The sequence below is a fragment of the Limulus polyphemus genome, unplaced genomic scaffold (assembly GCF_000517525.1).
Source record: "Limulus polyphemus unplaced genomic scaffold, Limulus_polyphemus-2.1.2 Scaffold205, whole genome shotgun sequence".
Lineage (NCBI taxonomy): Eukaryota > Metazoa > Arthropoda > Merostomata > Xiphosura > Limulidae > Limulus > Limulus polyphemus.
In genome coordinates, this window is record NW_013665815.1 from 804,940 (window position 1) to 824,821 (window position 19,882).

Genomic DNA, 19,882 nt, shown 5'->3' on the forward strand with positions numbered 1-19,882 from the left:
GGCTAGCGCAGATAGCCCTCGTGTAGCTTTGCGCGAAATTCAAAAAACAAACAAACCTTTGTATATACTTAGGTTGAAATGAAGTTTAGGGTTTCGAATATGCATCGATCCATCCTCCCTTCCTACTTATATTACATATTTTATTGTGAATAATAAGAATCTCTATTTCATACGATCAATGTCTTTTACATAAAACATCAGAAAAAATTAAGCAAACTTCTCAGAAAATACAAAATTCAGTATTTTGTTCCGTTTCTTTCTTTTTTGGGGGGTGGAAAGGCTAGAATAAAATCCTGGAGGATTAGAAATTAAGACTGTGGTGTTGCTATACAAAATTGATATACCATATCTAGAATATAATATAACAAAACTTGAAAATAAATAAATTCGTAAAATCATTCTTGATCCTAAGTAATTTATCTTCGACAGATTTGAATGTTGGCAGAAAGGCATTAATTACGTTAACGCGTTGTCTCAACTTTACAGTTTCATTGAGATTGAAAGTATAAAAATAACTGTGTCAGTTTTAGCGTTGCAAATATGAATTGGCCTGATTTACAGCGATTTGAATAATAACAAGTATGATTTGTGGCCTTATAGTATATATAATAAAACGATCTGTTACTCGGAGGAATCTCATCAGGGAACTGACAAGAACCTGAAGCTAACTCCATCATAAGAACTTCTTTCTCCTAGTAACAATAGTATGGTAAGAAAGAGTTATTTGTTAAGAATGTGCCTTGCGTGAATATATGTTTTAGTACTTGTATCTTGAAATAAGTAGAGGTTCGAATCCCCCTCACAACAAACATGCTCGCCCTTTCAGCCGTGGAGGCGTTATAATGTGACGGTCAATCCCGTGATTAATAGTGATTCGTTGGTAAAAGAGTAGCTCAAAAGTTGGCGGTGGGTGGTGATGACTAGCTGCCTTCCCTCTAGTCTTACACTGCTAAATTAGGGACGGCTAGAGTGTAGCTTTGTACACTGCTAAATTAGGGACGGCTAGAGTGTAGCTTTGTACACTGCTAAATTAGGGACGGCTAGAGTGTAGCTTTGAGCGAAATTCAAAAAGAAGAAATAAGTAGTAGCGCTATTCCTAACTGAAATTCAGTTTAGCTTGTCTGGCGTTTACATATATATATACTTGTATTGTTGAAAGTAACAGAATCTAATTACATTTGTTTAGCTTTAGGAACAATAAAAGTAGCATACAGTCTTACGTAAATTACTAAATGTTTGTAATCATATAAAGACTTAAATCAAGACTTTATATGCAGGATCAAGTCTTTATATTAAGCAGGATCGTTGGTTTGAATCCCGCTAGGGTACTCTTTTAGTGTCTTTTTTTAATTTTAGAAAATATTTTCTTATACTATGTCTTAATAGGGGATTGATTTCTTTCATTATAAAAATGTACTGGCTTCACTAAAACAAATACAAGTTTGCAGGAAAAAAAGTTTAAGAAACAAAAAGATAAAATAAAAATGAGAGAGGTGGTGATGAGCAAGTCTTTCGCGGGTGATATACTACATAAACGTGTTTGATAACCCATGAAAAACTAACGATCGGCCCAACAGACACTCTGACAGGCGTGGTCAACAGAAGATGTCCACGGCCAGCATTTGTTTGTAACCTGAAATGCTTGGGCGAATGAATCGTTTCTTTGATAAATTAAATTAAAACCACGCATTTTTTATAGACTATGTCAGCATTAAGTCTAAACTAGGATAGAATTATATTATCATGGAAATAAACGAGGGAGTGTAGACGTGAAAAACTTTAATGAAAACATATTATGAATACACATCCCAATACGATGGGCTTTAAAATTTAATGAAAATACAAAATGAGAAAACAACAACAGACTATGAAAACATGGTATTAAAAGGAATGAATACGACAAAGCGATTATTAAAACAGAAAAATAAAACTATGGGACATAACTGGGTTTTCCTGGAAATAAACAGTTAAAGCATATACATAGGGGTCGGCAAACAAAAAACCTTGAACAGTTTTTATTACCCTGCTGGATGTGAATATACGAATGCCCTACGTATGATGTCATGCAACAAAAACAATCTCACCGAACGCTGTGTTCCGCTTCTTTATATTCTCCTTCTCTAGTTTATTTTATCTCCTAAGACAGACAACCTAACGTTAAGATTTATTGTTCCTTTAGGTTACAGTACTCAAGAAATACAGTTTACGTACTTAGCTTTGTAGAAAACCACTGAACATGCGTTATAATAATAATACTACCTTGAACTGGTTAGAGCTAATATTACTCAGTTTAATTATAAAATTGAACTTTGAGTAAACTGTATTCTTATTCTACTTCTTTCCTCTTATAATTATATATATTGCAGTCAAAACAATCTAACACTGAATAAAATATAAAGTGTGCGCAGCAACGGTCAGAATAGTTTTCCTTGTTTCTAAAGTTTGAATTACTTCTTGATGCCACCTTGGTTTTTGAAAGGTAAGAACATTATATTTTTATAATGTCTCTACAAATCTTGTTTTTAATCAAACTTCTACGAAATTGTTTGTCGTTAAAAAATAGTACAAAATGTAATTTTTCATTTGATTTCAATCTGGTGATGAAAGATACAGGAAAATGATTAACCCCCAAGTGCTTACAACTAATTACTTATAACTAGAGATCAGCTACTACTATAACAATTCTTACGCTTCAAGATATATATACGTCATCAGCTTTAGACCGTTGAGCTCCCGATAACTTTAAACTTCAAGTTCATTAATGCTTGTAGCTTCTTACAGTTAGACCTGAGAATCGACATATTGTTAATTTTTTTTGTTTGTTTGTTTGAAGTTATGCACAAACCTACACAATGGGCTATCTGTGCTCTGCCCACCACGGGTATCGAAACCCGGTTTCTAGCGTTGTAAGTCCGCAGACATACCGCTGTGCCACTGAGGGGCCATGATATTAATGATCAGTTTTAATGTTTCGCAAGGAAGTAAAAGATGTTTGAAACGTATTCACAAAAGTGTGTAGAAGTATTGAAAATATTGTGCCTAGAAGTTACATAATACGTATTAACAGTGGTAATATTGTGTACATAAGTTACATAATACGTATTAACAGTGGTAATATTGTGTACATAAGTTACATAATACGTATTAACAGTGGTGATATTGTGTATATAAGTTACATAATACGTGTTAACAGTGGTGATATTGTATATAAGTTACATAATACGTGTTAACAGTGGTAATATTGTCTAGAAGTTACGTAATACGTATTAACAGTGGTGATATTGTGTAGAAGTTACATAATACGTATTAACGGTGGTGATCTTGTGTATATAAGTTACATAATACGTTTTAACAATGGTGATATTGTGTATATAAGTTATATAATACGTATTAACAGTGGTGATATTGTGTATATAAGTTACATAATACGTATTAACAATGGTGATATTGTGTATATAAGTTACATAATACGTATTAACAGTGGTGATATTGTGTATAAGTTACATAATACGTATTAACAGTGGTGATATTGTGTATAAGTTACATAATACGTATTAACAGTGGTGATATTGTGTCTAGAAGTTATATAATGCAGCGTTTTTGTAACTTTAGTAACTCGATGACCCGTTTTAATTTAAATTCTTTTCGCGGACCCCCAAACCCATTGATGTTTTTTATCTTGAAGATATATAGACCTAATTTTACGAAAATACTTTTTGTTCTATAAATCATATTTTTATAATATTTTTTATGAAATTTTAAACATGACTCGCGGACCCGGTTTGAGAAACGCTGATATAATGTGTAGCAATAGTAGTAATATTGTGTATAGAAGTTAGATATTTTGTAGTAATAGCATAAATATTGTGTCTAGAGGTTATATCTTGTGTAACAATAGTGGTGATATTGCGTTTAGAAGTTATGTAATGTATAAAAAGAGTGATGGTAATGTGTCTAATAGTAGTAATATCGTGTTCTAAAGTCATCTAATGTGTAATAACAGTGGTAATATTGTGAATAGAACCTGTATAATGTGAGCAGTATTGGTAATATTGTATTTAGATATTATATGGTGTGTATTAATAGTAGTGATATTGTGTCTCGAAGGTATATAATGTGTAACTTTTAAAGTTCTATACTGCATACATATCAATCATTTTTGCATCGATCAGCCTAAATTATGAGTTCTGGTATTTAATGACCAGCTTATTGGGCAGTAACTTGTGGGACACAAAATATAGATCTGAAATTATATTTTTACACGTTTCTAATTTTGACCCTCAATGGACAAATTAAACGGAATGTGAACAAAATCTGTCGTTAACCTGTTTTTATATCAATTTTTAGGCCTATTGGTTTTCAAATATTTAGTCGGCTTTTGGCGTTTGAGCTGTAACTTTTGTGGTTATTGGTCATGGTGCCCCCCCCCCAGTGGCACAGCGATATGTCTGTGGACTTACAACGCTAGAAACCAGGTTTCGATACCCGTGGTGGGCAGAGCGCAGATAGCCCTTTGTGTAGCTTTGTGCTTAACTACCAACAAACAAACAAACATAATTGGTCATGGTTTTCTTTTTGTAACTTATTCAATAAAATTTTTGATAGATTCATTTCACCTTCATACACTAGTTATAGTTGCGTAGAGCTTTTTAATACTAAGAATAGCATAAGAAGTTATGGGAATGTGTACTGAGCATGTCACGACTAGTTGAAGAAGAATAAGTTTCTAACTCTATGGACTGATTTTGTGGAAATGATAAACACGTGTTTTCATACCTTAAAAATTCGTGCCTAAACTGTTTTAATTATCTGGCTATATGTATGTTTCGCGTACGTATAGTAGCAGAAGTACCAATGATCAAAAGTAAATATTAATAGGCAAAGAATTTTGTAATCGTGCTGCGATTATTTGTATTATAAAATGAAAAAACCTGTATTTAACGAAATAATAAAGATACCTAAAGTTTTAACAACCGCGTAGTGAGGAAATCACGTTGCTTATTATGATACTGAACACATTTCGTTCTTTACAACTCTCAGCATTCTGCTTTGCACATTTGTTACTTATATGTTTCTCAGTGAGTGTTTAATCCCGAGTGCAACTAGTTTTATTGCTGCGATGAACCGAGTTTTTAATCCCAGAATGCATCTTGTCTGACTGGTAAACGAACTGATTTTTTTATTTCCTGTTCAGGTATTTCTTAGAAATCTTTATGTATTAATAAAGTATACATCATATACTGGATCAAATTAATTTCCGTTTATTTACTTATTCTACCAATATAAACCGTACATGTAGTTGGTTATAGCTAAAATTCACGCGCAACACATTTGACCACTCTTAAAGCACACTCACGTCTCAAGGTGTGGAACGAGGTTTTTAGGTAACAACACCCGAATCATAAATCCTCGGAGATCCAGTACATGTACGCTAACCGCTAGGCCACGACCGTCCCACGATTAACTAGATACTTTGGTAAAGTTGTAAATGGAACTGTAGAAAGAATTAGTGACAATCTTGTGTATTTTTCTTATAGTAAAGCCACATCGGGCTATCTGCTGTGTCCACCGAAGAGAATCGAACCCCTGATGTTAACATTGTAAATCTGCGGACTTACCGCTGTCCCAACGGGGGACAATAGTGGACAAACCAGTGGTATAAACTGCGGAGTTTCTTGTGAATTCTAGGATAATATCTGAAAAATATCGCAATATATCATGTAAAACTCGGCCTTGGCTTCGATTGTGCATTCAAAATTATAGCGGTCATTTTGAACTGTGATCAATAACAAAAATTATTATGTCACCTTGAACCGAGGGGGTTTTACTTTACTTCTCATTTGGATCGCACATGTTGCATTATAATGAGTACTTAATTTTGAACATCCCTGGAAATATATTTTTAATCTATTATTTGATTCTTAGAATAACATTAGTACAGATAAAATGAAGAGAAGCTCTTTACAATTATTTAATAAAAATAATTGTAGTCCACATGCTTTAAATATACGCTCAATATTATATATGGTACTTTAAAACTACCAGTTTATCTTTATTCTTTCCGGTGGATTAAAATGTTTGTTAAATAAGGCATTAATTTTGCCCTTCCCCACGAACTTACAACGCTAGAAACCAGGTTTCGATACCCGTAGTGGGCAGAGCACAGATAGACCATTGTGTAGCTCTGTACTTAACTACAAAGAAACAAGCATCAATTTTGAGGTGCACTTTCACATTCTTACAATTACAAGTGTACATAGAGAAAGAAACTTCAAAATCATACTAACAAAAAGTGTCTAGTTTTTACAGATAAATCAATAGTTTGTCTAAATGTAATAAAAAAGTTTGTTCAATAAAACAAAAACGCTAGAACTGTACTGACAAATGAATGCCAGTCAAAGACAATAGAGCTTGTTTGATCATTGAACCAAAGTACCTATGAAATTATTAAAACTTTGTATTTCTAAATAAAAACTGCCTATTCGACACCACTAATTAATTATTTTTATATGAAAATATTTTATATAAGTTTAAAACTACAAAAAAGCAACACCTAGCAATTAATCTCTGAGAAAGACAACCACTGAAGTTTATCCTCACCAGAAAATGATTAGTTTACTACTACACAGAATTAATCATAAGGAAGAATCTGGATTAGACAATATTATAAATATTCAAAAGCTATGCAATTTGAATTGTTCGCCTGACGGAGCATGTGGTCCGCATTTTACTCTTATCTTATTTGTAATTAAGCACAATGGGCTATCTGTGCTCTGCCCACCACGGGTATCGAAACTCGGATTCTAGGGTTGCAAGTCCGCAGACATACCGCTGTGCCACTGGGGGGAGGGGGCTACTCTTATCTACCATAGGCCAGTCAAAGGCTATACAATACCTTATAAAAATTTGAAAACACAACTAAAACAGCATATCAAAAACAGTTTATGACTAATTAAAAACTTATATTTTGTTAACGTAACCTGATGGTTCCTGAATCAGGCATCTTCGTCATCTTGAAGAATATAATATGACAAAAAAAAAATTACCCAATCATATGACCTAGTAGTAACAATAGGAAGGTTAATCGTATATCGTAGTTCATATTGGTCATTTATCATAAAAATCGTTTTTCCATTGCTCAGTGTTGTTCCATTGCCATAGAACAACAAAAAGTTAGCACAGTCTTCAGACAAACACAACATAATAAAGGACAGTTCTGCCAATATATACTTATAGCTATTATAATCATAAGTCAAAAACATCATCTACAACTTATGATGAATAATCTCGCATTCTTTAAAATGATTTTTTATGGGCAACTATTGATATCCACATTTTTGCACAGATTAGGGTGTTTATAAAAAAAAATTGACGGTGTTTTGATGAAAGAATGATTCGCGTACTAATATAAAATAAACATTTCAGAATTTGAATACCAGTATACAATGGTAAAATAAGTTACTTTTTATTGTCTGAGACGAAGTTCTAGATAGAAAACAAATGTCGTTTGAAGTATATGTAAAACAAACGCTCATTAGTCAGCAGTGCACTCTGTGTTCTTGAAGTTACTTATACCCTGTTGTCAAATGATTTTTTTATAAATAATATTGTAACTGAAATACCTGCAGGCAGCAAAAACCTTCTCAACAGAAACGAGATTTAAATCTCTACAGTCAGCAAGATTTTCCTCGTCTTATGAAACCACTTCAACTATAGACTTCTTACCCACTATACAGCAGCATTGATTTTTCACTAGAGAACCACCTCTCCATGTTGTTTGATACTGGATCTTCTGAACAATCCAAGACTGGCCGACTTGGATTTCCGTTTTGTATTGCTTCTTAAGAATAACAATATCAGCCAGGCCCTCTATATTTTACTAATGTTTCAGATTTGTTGACAATTTTCCAGATAAAAACGGAGGATAAAACTCATATTTTTTAAAACTTATAATTTCCGTTAAAGACACAATAAAAGTTGATAACAACCATCACACTAAGAATATATCTAAAAAAAGATTTTACTATGTCATTGCTATTTGTTTGTTTGTTATGGATTTCGCGCAAAGCTACACGAGGGCTATTTGCGCTAACCGTCCCTAATTTAGCAGTGCAAGACTAGAGGGATGGCAGCTAGTCATCACCACCCACCGCCAACACTTGGGCTACTCTTTTACCAACGAATAGTGGGATTTACCGTCACATTATAATGCCCCCACTGCTGAAAGGGCGAGTATGTTTGGAACCCGCCACCCACAGATTGCGAGTCGAGCGCCTTAACCACCTGGCCATGTCGGGCCCCATATATTAAATCAAAAACTCTATATCTGCGTCAACTTTATTATATTGCCTTATATTATACACACAGTTTCTCGTTCCTTGATCATTGAATAATTTCGACAATTCACTTAGATCATCTAAGGACCCTTGTACTAGAATTAACAGAGAAATATACATTTATTTATGGATAACACAAAATAATTTCTTGGTAACGAAGGAAACTGGATTACTAAAACCTAATTATACATAAAAAAATAAAGGAAATATTGAATTAATCAGAACTAGAAAGATCTAATAACCAAGGCATGACAAAAATTACAAAATAAATATATATATCATGAACCTTTTCGAGATAATTACAATTTCCAAAAACAAACAAACAAAGAAAAACAATAGGAAGACATGAATGACCAGCAATAGCTTAACTATATTTGGCTGGTTTAAAGGCAGAACTGTACTGTGGCACACAAAATATATTATTATGAAAAAGTAATTTCAATTCATCAACATATTACTCTTCCAAATCACGTGAATCACACGCACACTGTATCTCCAGGCTCATCTATAGTACTTTCGAATAAAATAATTTTCTGCTTTGATTATAAATTTCTGCATTTCAATTTTTCGTAACGAGATGTCTTTGTTATTGATACAACTTAAATTCAAGTATTTTTTTATTTTCTCTATAAGAATAAAATCAAGTTGTCTATATATATAATCAAAATTAAAAACTTCAGATGTTTTACATTTTTCATATGTTTTCCTTAAAGGAACATGATTAAACAACATATTTATACGTTCTAGGATTTTAATCACAACATTAAAAATTAACTTCTTTCATTTCATATTAAAGTATCACTGGTTATTTTTTGGATTTCATCTGGCAGTTCCAATTTCATTAAAAAATAATAATATCATTCTAAAACGTTCATATTTTTAATTGAATTTAAAGATATTAATAAGTTAACTATTCTTTCAAAAACTGAAGTTCTACATTTTTTCTACTTTATATATATATATATATATATATTTGTGCATGTCTTTGAATGCGGTTTTCACCAATTAAAATGAAAGGCATGAAAAAGTAAAAATCTTTCAAAATGAACCCTATTTTATAACTAATGTCATTTCTAATTAAAACAAAGATTCAGCACGGATCTTTTGTTTAGACATTGAAAAAATGGTCTTCTTTATGTTGGTTACCATTTTACCATTTTTAAGGTTGGATAAAACGACCCCTTAGATTAAGGTAAAATGGCTCAAATCTAACTCACAACAACTGAAATTTAAAACAAATGCTGCAATTAGCGTCTGCATTTAAATCACCGTTTAAATGCTCCAGGCATGGATCGGGAAGGCCGTGCACCAGCGTAAAAAAAACAAAAAAAACATGGGCACTGGTGTGGAGCAATGAAATACATTGCGGCCGAAGTTATTACGGAAATATACGCCAGTTGTGTGGAGAAAGACGCCTCATTAGTGGGGAGTGCGTTTTACCCTAAGCCATTCACCTATACTAATCGATCGTTATAAATAAATCAGTTAATTTGAACTGTGTTTCTTTTACGGTACATTGGCAAGTTTATAATTTCTCAGTGATTAAAATCAAAAACTGAATTTCCTTAAAATATCTACTTTTTACCCCTAGAAAATTCAAAGTTGTTCAGAAACAAAAACAAACAAAAATCAAGTCCCGCCACTCGGGTGAACAACGGTTACATATAATTCACTATACATGGCAGCAGGTTCTAACCTATAATGTACAGGGGAGGCCTTTTTATCTCACTTTACCCTACCATTTTGAAATGATTGAAAAATTATATGTTACTAATATTTTTAGTCTGCTTTCATCATTATTACTTGAGAGGCAGGTAGGAACATGTATTATATTTTTCATCATAAGAAGTTGGTAGCTCTTTGGCAACTGATAAGTGTGCAGTGGAACTAGCTAGGCCTGCCATGTATATTTTGGTTTCATTTGTGAAATATCGAACAAGTTCAATTCTTAACATAAAAAAGTGAATTTTAACACCACTATAATTTATCTTTCGCTTTAATTAATTACTAACTTATTGAAGTCTCACTTATAGTACTCTATAGTGCATATCTAGGAGTACAATATATGATATTTAGCTGTCTTTCAAGCCTTTTGAACTTGGATAGAGAATGAAAAATATTTTCAAGATGGCGATTGGGTCTGTTGGCGCATCAAATCCGGAATTCAGCAGCTTCTCCAGAAAGAGCTGTTGGTGCAAATCCATCTTTATATGATAAAAAACAATTTGTACATTTTCTAAAACAATTTGTCCGACGTACCAAATGCTCGAAAGACCGTCTTGTACTTCTGTTACTAGATGATCATAACTGCCATCTTTCGATGAAAGGTCTTGATTATTATAAAGTGAGTGGTTTAAATGTGCTTACATTTCCACCTCACTGTTCACATAAACTACATTTACTTTATAGAAGTGTTTTGTGGCCTCTTAAGTAATATTCGAATACTGCGAGTGATTTCTAGATGATAATTAAGCTTGGCTCAACAATGGCCATCTACGACATCACAGGCATTGTCAACACAGCTCTTTCAGTTGATGTTACTCCCTGTAACGATATACCCAGATTCGACTGACTGGGATCTTCCCTTTCAACAGGAATATATTTCCAGAATGTGAATTCATGCCTGGACTTGTAACAGATGGGCGTGCCTAACAATCAACTCAGAAGCACCAGACAGTAATACTACTGAGACTAATGAAGAAAGTGCAAAAGAGTATATAGGCGACGATCCCGGTTGATGGCGATAGTTTTAGTTTCCATCTAGGAAATCAACTGAGGCTATTGCAGGATCGTCTTGCAGCAAACGGAAGCAGCAGAAGTTTGATCAAACTCCCGCATCATCAGCAATAATAACAACACCTGAAACCGTAAGGTCGCTGACTAAAGCGGAGCCACGTAAATCCAACTCTACGTCTAGCTGTTTAGCTATTTTTACAGATACTTCTGTAAAATAACATTAGAAGAGTAGAAAAATACAGCAAGAGAACAGAAAATACAACGAGAAAGCAGAAAGAAAGAAAATTTTCTTTTGTTTGATCTGCTTTTATTAACATTGTAAAAGTAAACCTGAAAAAACATGGATTCAAAGCTGTTTTTTGTCTTATGTATGCACAGAAGGACTGCTCAAATCTCTGTCAAAGAGGTTTGTTTTATGCATGTTCTATTTATGATTCATGTAACGACATGTGAAGTGTTCTTATGAGCGTATTTAGCTCAGTTGTTTGTTTTATATATTTTTGTATTTTTTAATTGCTTAATTTATTCATACAATCATTGTCACATCAAATTTTATATTAAATGTTTTGTTAATATAAAAGTACAATTTAATAAAAAAATATCGACAACCAATGAAAAATTTTAAATTTTAAACAATAAAGAACAAGTCTAAGCAGCGTCTACCAACTCCAATGTTTGCCAACCAGTTTCTGTACAGGGGTGCTTGGAGCAGTTAAATGAATTGTACTTTCTACAATTTATTACCTAAGTGTAAGGTGTGACAGTTTTGTACAATTAATTACCTAAGTTGTAAGGTGTGACAGTTTTCTACAATTCATTACCTAAGTGTAAGGTGTGACAGTTTTGTACAATTCATTACCTAAGTGTAAGGTGTGACAGTTTTTCTCTCACACCTTACACTTAGGTAATTAATTGTACAAAACTGTCACACCTTACACTTAGGTAATAAATTGTAGAAAACTGTCACACCTTACACTTAGGTAATGAATTGTACAAAACTGTCACACCTTACACTTAGGTAATGAATTGTACAAAACTGTCACACCTTACACTTAGGTAATTAATTGTACAAAACTGTCACACCTTACACTTAGGTAATGAATTGTAGAAAACTGTCACACCTTACACTTAAGTAACGTGAAAGACGTAGGACTAGGATGAAAAGATTCTTCAATTCATATTATACACTAAGGCTATAAAGTGTTTAAAGTGAACCTTTCGTATTAGACATTGAAAATTGTAAGTAGTAAAAGTGCGGCAACTAGCCCTGGTCTTCCCTGTCATCCGAAACCATAACAACTGGCAATCGTTTGTTCTCTATCTTTAATCACTATCTTTTATCAATCTGTTCTTTCCTCTTCCACAATTTATATCCTCTTGTCAACGGATTCTCGATTATCCTCTACTATTAGCAATATCTGCTGATCAGTTATGAATACATTCTCACCTATTCCCTGACGTTAATCTTGTCTAAAAAATAGCAATAGATTCTCTCGTATTCGTTATTATTAATATTATATACTAGTACATTTTTAACAGATTCTCGCCTATTCTCTATTGTTGACATGTTAACAATTCTTTTTACTAAATTGTCAACTGAGACTTGCCTGACCTCCAGTTTGGTTTTAGTGTTTTTAAATTATCAATGATGAATGTATAGATGAATGGATTGTATGATCGGATGAGTATTTCTGTTTTAATTATACTCTTGTAAACAATCCAGTTAACTAGACTTAGTGTTTAATGTTTTTATTTTTGATGTGTTTTTATTATATGTTCTGAACTATTTTTTTCTTAATTTTCTACGATATTATTTGCTGAATATGTTGCTTAAAGTATCTGTTGTATTCATGCATGTAAGTTTAAGAGTTTTTGACATACATATACAATATACAGAATATACATATATTAAAACGAAATTGAACAAAATAGCAAGTTACATGATAACCACAGCTGATATAGAGTTGCGGTGGAACAAAAAACAACAACAAACAAATAAATTGAATTACGTTTTGACACTGTTTGGTGTTCGTAGATAATGTGATGTCACTGAAAACAGCGCTTTTGCGAAGGGTATGTAACAACCATTTCTGACGCAAAATATAAATACACTCAGATCATAAAGATTGTTTAGACTCGAGGACTTAGTATTTATTTCCTTGTACTTAATGACACTGGAAAACAAAGAATATGGATCAACGTGAAAGAGATCTGCAACAAGTTCTACCCAGCCTTGGTAAGTAAAGTGTAATTTTTGTAACAGGTGAAGAAGACAAAGCCACATCTCATAGGCAACAAACATCATGCAAGATAATAAAGAAAGGCCTCCGTCTGGAAAAGCGACACAAGTCACGTATACACAAATTGCTTCCACGACATATCAAACATTCGTTGCATACCGCAAGCAGCTGTAGAACGAGACGCCCATTAATTTTATTTCATACGATGATATACCGATCAAGTCATCTAGGAATTTCTGTGTGATAGGATTGTTATAATGGGCGTTTGGAAAGTGTCTCGCTTACCAGATAGATTATGAAATGCACGCAAGGAGGAGGGGTTTGCTTGGAACATGACAGCCTTACGACGAAGTTTTTTTCCAATAGAAACTACACTGCATGGCTAGTGTGAAGATGCACAAACGTCAGATAAAACATGAACGGATGTGGCAATGTGGACTGTTACAACGTGGTGAGGTTCCAAAATCGTTTTAATATAACGAGTTTAGCAGATGAGACTAGAAGATAGAAATATCTATTTTATATTTCTTACACCAATATTATAAATATTTTATTATCCTCATTTTTATATCTATGAAATCTATCTAAATACATATTATCCATAAAAAATACACAAACTAAAATAACTATTACCGTTTTTTTTCCTTCTACCTATATTACCTAATTCAAAAGAAACACTACATCGTAGGCGTTTTTACAGTCTGTAATTCCTTATATGAAATAGGATTTTCCCTCGCTTGTCTTCAGCCATCAGACTATCAGTTTGTACGAAATGAGAGAGTCATGCATACCAAGCCGAGCTTCAATTAGGTTAGTTTTGATAAATACTGAAAAAGGAAAATAACAAGCATGTTATTTCCTACTGTTATTCCTAGCTGGAGAATTCCTGCTAGCCTTTTATCAGAAATTATTGTTTTTATGCAGGCATTGTGAATAAAGGGACGCAAACCAATCACTCTCTCTGTTCAGGTGAATAATTTGTCACCGATTACCATATTTGCTTCTTCGTACAAATCACACTTTCTTAAGGCGATGGTATATTAATGCTACGTTTTATAATTGCCTTGGTTTATTGGCTCCAAACTATCTCACGTATAACAATCCACCAAAAAAGCTTACGATGAATAGAAAACTGCCTTTTTTTTGTTGAAACTGGATCATTGGTTAAATTACTTTTGTCACTAGTATTAAATTCACTTATATTAGCCAAAGCTCAATTAATGCAGTGAGTCGCCTTTATACTGATTCACACTGTCCTGAGGACACGTGTCTAAGGACATTAAAATAAAAATAATTTAAGACAAAAAGTTAACTTAACAGGTTTGAATGGAGTTAGGATCAAAGTGAATGTTGAGAAATCTTTGTTATTACAAGTTTCTTAACGATATACAACTCAATCAAAAATCTAAAACAATTTTGATTGTCACTCCTTAATCGTACCACATGATATTTTAGTTATATTATGTATAAAGACAATGAATGACAGAAGATTATCTAATTTATGTAGTGTATATTGGTGTATAGAAGACATATCAATACTAGAAATAAACGACCTTATAACACTAAAAGGTTGCTTTTATTTTAGACTCTCAACGTTTCGCTTTCTCTCATCTCAACTACTATATAAATTCAATTAAATTGTCTTCCAAGAACCTGTACTGATGTGATTTTTTTTAGCTAATCTTTAGTGTGGCACCTTATGAAAAGTTTTCTGAAAAGATACGAACACGCCCTTGTCATTGACGAGATAACAAATAACATTCTCGTAAACAAAATTTAACATATTATTAAGGCAACATTTCTGTTTAGTGAATCAATGTTGGCCTGCTTTTATGACATTATATTTCTCAAAATGATTTTGCAAAGCTTCATTTATTCCACTTCCTTAGAATTTTTCCCACTGCAAAAGTAAGACTATTTGATCTATAATCTCGGGGCAGCTTTTATCATTCTCTTTAAAAAATAGGAAAACCATTAACAGTTTTTCCAATCATCAGGCACATGCTCATTGTCCGTTGATCGATCAAAAATGAATCTCTGACCTCCAATGAAACCCTGGGAAAAACCTTGTCCTGTTCTCGTGCTTTATCTATGTTTAATTCTTCTACCTTTCTACTTACAACCAAGAGATTAATATATATACATGCTTCATGTAAAACCCAATGCTTCCCATCTAATGCTAAGGAGCAGGAATATTAATGATAATATCTTCTCTAATGAACATTTCAACTTGTAACTATTAAGATAGCAATTTCAATAATAAAATAACAATACTTGAATTGAGATTATAACTCCGAAGAAGTAAGAAAACAATTTAAATAATAAATTAGAAATCTGTAACGAAGATTTAACAAGTGAAGATTAAGGTAGTAGCTTAAAGAATAATAAAAACATTACCTTAAAGACACTTTTAATTTGTAAAGATCAAGAAAACAACTCAAACAATAAAAAAACAATACCTTATTTCAATTTTCTATACAACAGTATGAACGTAGTTTGTCTTACATTAACCATTCCACTAATTCAATTTATTTCCTCTGCTATTTCATATTATACGTTTAGAAGAAAATTTTAGTAACACACAAGAATATTTCAAGTCCGATTCAGGAAACATGACAAACAATATAATCCTTTAGCTTTCATCTTATCGTATTAATAACCGAGTTCCATGTTACATCTTTCTTCAAGTTGATCACTTCTTTCTTTTATTTAATCAATCCGCAAAATAACAAAAATAAACAACATATTTTACGAGAATAAAACATTCTAATATTACTTTCTATGCTCGCTTCTCTTCTGCTCACGTTTCTACCTTCATAGGATTTTGATAGTATGGTGCACTTACCAAATTTCATGCAGAATTGTAGATGTAAGCTTTTGCTTTTTTTCCAAAAAACACAAATGACATTTTTTTTAGGTTTTCTAAGTGAAATATTAGTCTCTTTTTCTCAAAATAAAGTTTTTCTTTAAAATATATAATAAGATATCTGAAATCCAGTTAGGCATAAAACATTATCTAGTACCTACTTTAATTATAAATTCTATGGTTAAATATACTTTTTCCTGTAAAATTAACGGTTGCATTAAATTTAAGAGTTGCATAAGATGAATACAGTAGAATCCATTATTGGATTTCGATACACGCGGTGGACAGAGCACAGATAGCCCATTGTGCAGTTTTGTGGTTAACAACATAAAATCAAGCCACTGATGTAAAATTTTTAAATCATTCTTCATAATGTTATGAAATTGATTCCATTTCGCTCATTTTAACACATGTTTTTCTTGTTTTTACATGTTTACCATTATTAGTCGTAGTATTCAAAGTGTCTACCAGCTATTACCTTCGCATTATTCGCTCTCTTGTTATATATACTCTTGGGTTACTTAGTTCGTTTTACTGGACATTAAGTAAAAAATGGAGTTAGGAAACATTTTTAGTTGCTAATCATAAACATGTATAGTTCAGTAAGTAAGTTAATAGAACTAGAATATTATTAAAACAAACAAAGTTACAAGCTAAATATACATTAAATAAAAGATTTATCTGAAACAACGTTCATTCGTAGTTCATAAAAGAACCTGAATTTTAAATTCTCCCAAACAACCAACTACTGAATGATAAGCGCATTGTAATATTTTAATATTCTAATGAGTGTTAGTTTATAGCAACAACTTTTACTATATTATAAAGTGTGACAAAACGCTGTACCTCGTAGATTGTCTGCCAAAGTGCCCTATGGTTAATCATTATATTCGAATTTCTCTCTACGTCATTATTTTTCTTTTATTCACTTTCTTATTACACCCAAGTTCAAATCTAAGGCATTTTGTTACACACTTAAATGCTTACTGTTTTGTTATGGTATTAAAATCCATTTTATGAAATTTATTACAAATGTTTCATTTGCACAATAGAGAATACGCTTACGTAAATAAATTAAATTATCCATGTATTCAAGCTACCAAAACGATAAGTTAAAATTATACCTCTGTAAGCAGTTCATCCCAAAACCATGACAACATGCTTTATTTAGTTTGCGTAATTGTATTACTATGTCATAATTGTGATATATACATGTACAAATCCCTATTTGTACAAATCCCTATTTGAATAAAAGGCGCATTACTTCTTTAAAAATAATCAAATTATATCAAGTACGCGTTTTATGTAAATTATATCCACGACTTTAATTACCAAGATATCTTTTGGTAAAACATACAAATTGGATTACATTGAAATTGTGTTCTTATAACATTTTGTTTTCACCAGTAATTGAAGGTTAAAAAATTAAGATAAGCACTCATCATATAACGTAGAAGGTAAGTTAAAGTGCTCTCTGTACTGCAAAACCAATTATGAAAATCCCTTAAGAATTCCTCATCAAAACGTATTATGAAATTTCTTCATAATGGTTTCTGTTTCGTTGACTTATCTATAACTAGAGACATATAGAACTATTTAAACCAAGAGAACTTCTTTCGAGAAGCTAATTTATTTTGCTGTTATACTAAATAGTAATCGAACCCTTACAAATAAATGAATGTTCTTGATTTTAGATTCTGTTAAAGTAGCAACCATAAATAAATAACAATATGCAAACTTTATTTATACTCGGCTGTAAGAAAAAAAAATAGAAAAAATAACGAAAGGTAAGAAACTAATATACGTAATATTATGAAGTCAAGTTGAACTGAGGTATTTTCAGTTGTTATAAATGTTGTTTTCTTAGTACAAAACTATACAAATGGACTATCGGAAATCTGTCCAATGCGGGAATCGAGCCCAGGATTTTAGCATTGTAAGCCTGTAATTTGTCGCTGACCCACCATGGGGATGCTATAATGAATCATAAATACGGTAGTACTTACAGTAAGAATGGGGTGGATACACAATACATGCAATACAAACTATTTACTCATATACACCTTTAACAACCAAATAATAAATATTCAAAAGTATCTGAAAGACACTCTTAGGTGATAAACAAACCATACAAAATTACAAGTTATTGAACCACTTGAGAAAGTCAGCAAAGTAGATACAAAAAAATCACAAATTTTTCAATCTCACTGACTGACTGACATTGTCGAATGCTTCTAGCTGTGTAACAAACAGACTTACCATAGTTATAAGTGCACCAAATAAAATAATAGCCCAGGGACCACCTGTTAGTGCCAGCGTGAAGTAGTTAATTAAATTAATTAACTAATTTATAAACCCCAAGTATATGCACACACCACAACTCACACTACCTCTCCCAAATGATATTGTACACTAAAGCAAGTGTGCCATCACACATACAGCACATATGCACCCTCACAATGTGTATATACACACACACATACACCATTATTTATACATACCATAATATTATGGTGCACACCCATACTGATGATATACATACAGGATATCAAGACAAATGAATGAATGATGCATAAGATCATGAAAAAGTGCATGAACAAGTGGAAAAATATTTTTTAATAAATTGAAAGTGTAGGAATGGGTGCAACAAAAAGTGAGGAAACAAGGTAGGAATGGGCATGATGTAATAAAACATCCTCTGTAAAGCCTCACAAGGGGGCGTGTCCAACATCCTGTCCATTCCTACTTCATTTTTCTGTACTCAAGATATTACAGAGGTTACGCAGTCACATGACCAAAGAAAACATGGCAGCAATTTGCGGCCATATTGAACGTAAACAACATTCGTGTAAACATGGCCTCCGCTACACAATCACCTGGTTCCCCCTTCATTTTTCACAAATTTAGCAGCAAATTAGACAATATATGTAATTCAAGATATGAAGAAAAGTATAAAAAAGTCGGTCTTGACACGACATATCCTTATTTCATCCGTCAGCAATGACAATCGCGCTAGATGCCAGTAAATTAGTGAACATTGCAAACGAAGGACCTGAGTTAGGCCTACAAACTAACGTCAATGTCCCACAGGTTGAGAATAAAGATGTCGTAAATTAGTTAGTCTTAACATTATCTTTTTACACAGGAAAACAGTTCAAGGCATATACAAGCCTTGATGTTTATATGTATTTTATGGCCGGCTGGGTGCACGATATGAGACTGCGAAAAGTGTACAAGACGCTCAACTACTTAGCTTACTCGAGGGTAAATCGAATTTGATTTTAGTGTCTGAGCTTATTGTTTGTGTTCTATCAGTGGTAAATTTACAATATAGATATACCAAATCGTATTGTATTGCATTTTAAGTCCTCCTGTCCTGTAAGATTACTTTCTTCAGTACACATTATAATATATTTACACAAATATGCCCTGGATTTTAAGACCACCTGTCTTGACAAGCCACATTTTTGATAAAACTTTATTATCGCCCAATGGGCCCTTCCACCTAGCACTGCTTGTATGGGTCTCTTTCATAATATTTAGATTACGGGAAGCCCCAAATATTTACAAGCTATACATTTTATCAAGATATTTGCAATATACTTGTGACAAGGTACATTGTACACATATACAAGTAGTATTGACCAGATATAAAATGGGAACTGCATAGTCTATGGTATGACGACAGTTTCCAAGCCTTGTCA